This window comes from Miscanthus floridulus, chromosome 16 (genome assembly GCF_019320115.1).
Source record: "Miscanthus floridulus cultivar M001 chromosome 16, ASM1932011v1, whole genome shotgun sequence".
NCBI classification, from domain to species: domain Eukaryota; kingdom Viridiplantae; phylum Streptophyta; class Magnoliopsida; order Poales; family Poaceae; genus Miscanthus; species Miscanthus floridulus.
In genome coordinates this window covers 7,591,034-7,597,033 of record NC_089595.1, presented here as the reverse complement: position 1 = coordinate 7,597,033, position 6,000 = coordinate 7,591,034, and positions in this window count along the sequence as shown.

Below are 6,000 nucleotides of genomic sequence, written 5' to 3'. Positions count from 1 at the left end.
TCTATCAGCAGCAGTTTGCTGCTATCCTTCGTTGTTGTTGCCTGCTCCAGGCACTCGTCCACCACCCGCAGACGGCCTGTCACATCCTCAATGGTGAGGGTGGACAAGTCTAGCATCATCTCTATGGAGAGAGCAATCTGGATGTACTTTGCCGGCATGGAGTGGAGATACTTGGAGACCGCCTTCTCTTCATCGATGGTGACACCATGGCTCTTCAGCTTGCTGATGAGCGTCTGTAGGCGGAGGGAGAAGTCCTCCACCGTTTCACCATCCTTGAACTTGAGGTTGGCGTACTCTTGCTTCAGAAGCTAGGCCGTCACCTTCTTTGCGTGGTTGGAACCGACGTGCATCGCTGCAATAGCCTCACACGCCTCCTTAGCCGAGCTCTTCACCCCCAATGGCTCCCTGTACTCCATCGGTACAGCAGCGAGGATAGTCTCCAACGTTGACATGTCATCTTCCTCATTGTCGGTGCCCTTGTCAACAACATTCCAGAGCCGTCGGGCTCTGAGCTTGACTTTCATGGTCACCGACCACTCTCCATAGTTGGTGCGAGTCAGCGTCAGCCAACTGGTGTTGCTGACTTCCCGCACCATGCAAACAATGACCTCCGGTCATGGCTGGGCAGCCATAACAGTGCCACTGTTGTTGCCCATTTCTGAACCGCCGTCATCGTCAGCGGTTAGTCTAGCGACGACACTTGTACGGCTCTGATACCACTTGTTAGCCCATAGGATCACTGGCTCAAGTGAGTCAACCACTCACCAGTCTTGCTAACCACGGCCGAGCACGACCGAGGCTGTCCGACCACACACACTATGGCTCGAGGTAGAAGAAGAGGGAGAACAGAGCATACACACACAGTACAAGCACCAGCGTTGGCTGGAGCCCTGTCTAGGAGATGGCAAAAATGAACTCTCTTTACTGAGTTACCGTGGTAGTCTATTTATACAACTTTATCCATCTAGTCCTAGTACAGCGCACATGCTGCAATAGTAACTAGATAACACAGCAGGACTGACTTCTACATCTGTCCCTGCATGTGGCTACAGTCCGGCAGGTGAGCCATTTGGCGCATACCTCTACAGCGGCTACAGTACTATAGTAGGGGGCCTTTTCGGCGCCGCCTTCCCTTGCTATGTTTTCACACGAGGAACTAACATACACGACATGGATGGATTGTCACCATCAAGTGTCAGGTTATCCAAACAATCTGCACGCGAGTTTTGCATCTAGGAATGAAGCTGAACAAGCATTGTCTGAGTATCAGCAAGCGCAATCCAAGCCCAATGTTGAGGAAAAGGTGAAGGAAGTAGGCAAGGAAACAACAGATGCGAAGATCAATTTTTAAGTGCCAAGGACCTTTGTGTTGTATAGCTCCTAGTTGTTGTTGTTTTCCAGGCCTATTTGCTATTTGCTGTATCTTAAATAGTTGGCCGTGCTGTTAAGAACTACTATGAACCAGGATGTCAGGCACCTTGTAATGTGAACCTACGTTCTAATCTAAAATTATTAGTTGGCACATTTCAATGGAATGTTTTATAATTTGGTATCCATGATCATGTAAACCAGATGACAGGTTTCTAGTACTAAGCATTTGAATTCCAACCACCCATTACATATTACTATCATAGTTATAGAAGAGGTGCACTAATCACTATGAATTGGGCACAACCAAAAGATGCTAACTACTGGCAGTCATCAGTGCTATCCTAAGCACAACATCTAACTTTCAGACCACGATGCTAACACATTTAGTCACACACTATGCTATACAAGAGAAGTGCACCATTCAGTTGCCACAATCTGAAATGGGCACAATCAAAAGATCAGGTACCACTGCATTCAGCACTTAACCAAGTTCATCCTAACCATACCAGTTAACTACTGCAAGTAACCGAGACCTCTTGAACACGATAGCAACCACTACTGATACTAACAGAAGACAAAAGACCACACCCTAGCGAACAGCAGTATGGACCTATCCATCACTTGGCCTTGAACATGATAGCAACCACCAGGAGACGATCACTCTAATCAGGCAGTAGATTAGGTACATCAACTTGCTCTTGTCGATTACTGCAACTGCGGCCTTCCTCTCGTAGGTAGCGCAGATGCGCTGAGCCACACGCTTGGTGTGATTCACTTCCTCCTACAAAGCAACTCAAGCCAAGGTTGCAGTGTCACGGGTCTCCACGGCATCATGCAAAGCTTCATTTGCCCTTGCTTCACAGTGCCTGGTGAGCTTCAGCTCCTTCCATAGCTCTTTCAGGCTATCCTACACCCATTCTGGCCATGGTTCATCCAACCACTCAACAAACTAGCACTGATCAACCTCCTCCTGAGTCAAGCATATCAAAATGTTACTAGGAGAGCAAGAGCTGTAATATGACAACTGTCGGATTAAGGGAGAAATGTTTTTCATACCTCCACTGGGCACCCCAAGGAAGTGCCTGCCAGTGTGCTTCTCCACCCCCACCAGCATTTCTTCATGATAGTGTGATGACTATGGTTACACTTCTTAATTTTGACAACATGCCTTCCACTCCAATCATGCTCATAGACAACATCAGGGATTGCGGTGTCGCTGTTGTCCTACAGACAAAAGGGGAAAAATCTTGGTCACCAAATTTGAGATGAAATGTACTCTACAATACACAAGAACTAATCAATCGCATCGATGGCATAAATTTGGTCGCAAATGAAGTTCAATATACAATCAAAAAGGGAAAACCCTAAATTTGGTCATGAATCCGACAGAAATGCGCATCTAGACCTTCATTCATGTGTAGATTACACTACGAAAGCTCAATCGATAGGAGATTACACGACAAAAATGGGTTTTGGGTAGTGGAAGTAAAACCCTAGGGGAGACAGAAAGGGGAACGGAGGTATACCTCGGATGCGGCCACCTACTCGCTGCTGCTGTGGTCTGACGAATTGTCGGAGTCTGCGTCATCACTTTTCACCGAGTGGCTCCTTGATGGGGACCCAACAAGTGGGGAATGGAGTGAAGATGCCGAGTGCGAGGAACAGTTGCAACTAGAGCCACCATTGCATCAGCCCAGAGCGTGGCGCACGGCCAAGGAGTCCTCGGTGGCCTGGTGGTCGCTCATCTCAGTGGTTCGGGTGGCTCGACGGCGATGGCTTCAAGAGAGAAGAGGGAAGGCGAGAGGGCGGTGAGAGGGAGATGAGAGGGAGACAGAGCGGTGAGCAAATGATAATGACTGTAGTTGAGTGCGTAGGTGTGTGGGATATAGGCGTACGGTCGTGGTGGTAACGCTACCCTTCACAGAACATGGTGAATGGACCCTAGGTTGGCCACCAAACCAAACACAGCCTAGGTTGGCTCCACTAGGCTAGCCAGGGCCTAGTGCACCCAACCAAACAACATCTCAACTAAACCAGGCCAGATACAATAACCCAACCAAACAAGCCCATGTTGGCTAGAAAGAGCCAGCCCCATACTACCCAGGCTTTATTCCTAGCCAGGCCCCAATTTAGCCACCCAACCAAACATGGCCTATGTGATTTGTTGGGGCTCCATAAATACGTGTTGGCTAGCTCTAGCTCACTCTCTTAGATATTTTGATCATTGATACATCCTTGTGAGCTAAGCCAAACACCTTCCACTCATCTTCTTCATTGATTCATCATCTTTGTGAGATTGTGAGTGATTCTAGTGCATTTGCTTAGTGTTTGAGCATCTAGTGGCATTAGTGATTGTGTGAGCTGTGGGATTGCTTGTTACTCTTGGTGGTTGCTACTACCTAGATGGCTTGGAGCAGCTTGAGGAGCTTAGCACGAGTTGGTGATTGTTCATGGCCACTCTCGGTGGACTTGTGAGGGGTTCTTGACCTTTCCCCGGTAGAGAGCCAAAAGGTACTCTAGTGGATTGCTCATAGCTTGTGGATCCCCATCTTATGTTGGTTGTGCGGCACCCTATTGAGGGTTAGGCGTGTGATGCCTATTAGCGCTTGAACCTCCAAGTGGGTGAATCGCTACAACAGGGACATAGCTTGCCGGCAAGCAAGTGAACCTCGGAGGAAAATCATTGTGTCATCTTGTCTCCATGGATTTCATTGGTATTCATTAATTGACCTCTTGCCCGGCTCGATATATCCACTTCTATCACTTGTATTTATATTCTTGTACACTTGTGTAGTGTTAGTTGTAGCTAGTTGACTAGCTCTCTTAGTGGTAATTATCTTTGCTAGCTTTCTCATTAGTTGTAAAGTAGTGACGTAGCCTTTGTTTGATACATAGAGATCATAGTTAATAGCATTGGGTAGGTGGCTTGCAACACAATCACTAGAGATAGTACAAAATTACACTTATAGCCTTGTTGTTATCTAACCTCTTGCCCTAGTGATTTGTAGAGAAATTTTTATTAGGCTATTCACCCCCTCTAGCCATTTAGGACCTTTCACCCTTGCACAGAGTCTAGTCCAAGCGCCTCAGCCAGCCAGAGGGCTAGGGTATGGTACCGGACTCACCACCTAGGGTCCGGTCCATCCCGTGCCCAGAGTCCGATCACTATTTCTTAGTGAATTTTAACTCCAAACACTTCACCCTTATTCTCAATTTCTAACCACAAAGTGTATCACCATTGTGCATGTGTGTTAGCATTTTTTGAAGAATTTTCCAATGGTTGTTAGCTCACTAGAATCTAAATGCATATGCATTGAGTTAAAACATCTAGTGGCACTTTGATAACCGCATTTCACTAAGAGCTTCTCCCCTCTTTATAGTATGGCTATCGATCCTAAATACACCCACACCCTTTACGGTGTCTTGAGTGCCAAAACAAAAATGGCCCTATAGGTTATACCTTTGCCTTGAACCCGTTTTTGTTTTTCTCTTTCTTTTTTTCCAAGTTGGAGCTTGATCATCATCTTTTGGCCATCACCAACACCTTGATCATTACCTTGTAGCTCTATCACTTGGCTTGGACCATCCTTACTTATCTTCACACTTGATAAAGGTTAGTCCAATAAGTTTCATCAATTAGCCAAAACCAAACTAGGTCTTTTAGTGTCCACGAGCCGAGCCATGCCACGACATATCTGCTCGAGTGTACCGGACGATCAATTTTTTAGAGAGCGCACGGTTGAAAGTGAATCTAGGCACACTAGTGGGTTTTGGCACATTGATGTTAGTACAATTAAGAGTGTAATGATATTTGTGAGACGTGGACATATTATAAGCATATGTGGGTGCATGACAACACAAGGAGACCCGCCCCCAATTCAAATTGGTGCGGCGTATTGAACATCGAAGGATTACTTTAAATTTCTATTATGAACTTGTGTATAAACAAGTCATACTATTGAGGTGAAAACGGATAAAAACAGTATTATAGTATAAATGAAAAATAGCCGGTTTGGTATTTTCCATATTTATGAAATCAATGGCAGTTTTTATATTTGGCCAAATTCAGATCTGGTATCACAATATAGTAAACAACGATTCAAGCTAAGTGATGGATGAGATGAGCGTGCTAGAGTATAGCTTCCAATCATAGTGATTCAGAGTGTACAAAAACATGCAATTACAATGCTTGGACCGTATATGCACCAATAAGTCAAGTTCCCGTATTTTAATTAAATAGATTACAAGATGCTGGACCAACATGCACCCGCCTAGATAGTTGTTGTATTAAATTGGACAAATTAGACTAACATGCACCTACTTGGATAGTTGTTGTACTGGTTGAAGCCAATGGAAGGCGCTTCTATATATCCTGAAACGTAGGTAGGTGTCAAATAGTTCAGTTTAAATTTTTTTGTTCCTAAAAAATGCCTTGGGTGGTTGTTCTTTTGTTGGTTTAGATTGGTTTCATCTCTAACAATGTGCACAAGGATTTAGATTGGTTTCATCTCTAACAATGTGCACAATGGAAGGCGCTTCTATATAACCTTGGGGTTTAGATTGTTCCTAAAAAATGCCTTGGGGTCGTTGCTGTCAGTCTGGCCATGACACTATCTTTCGAAGTCTTGC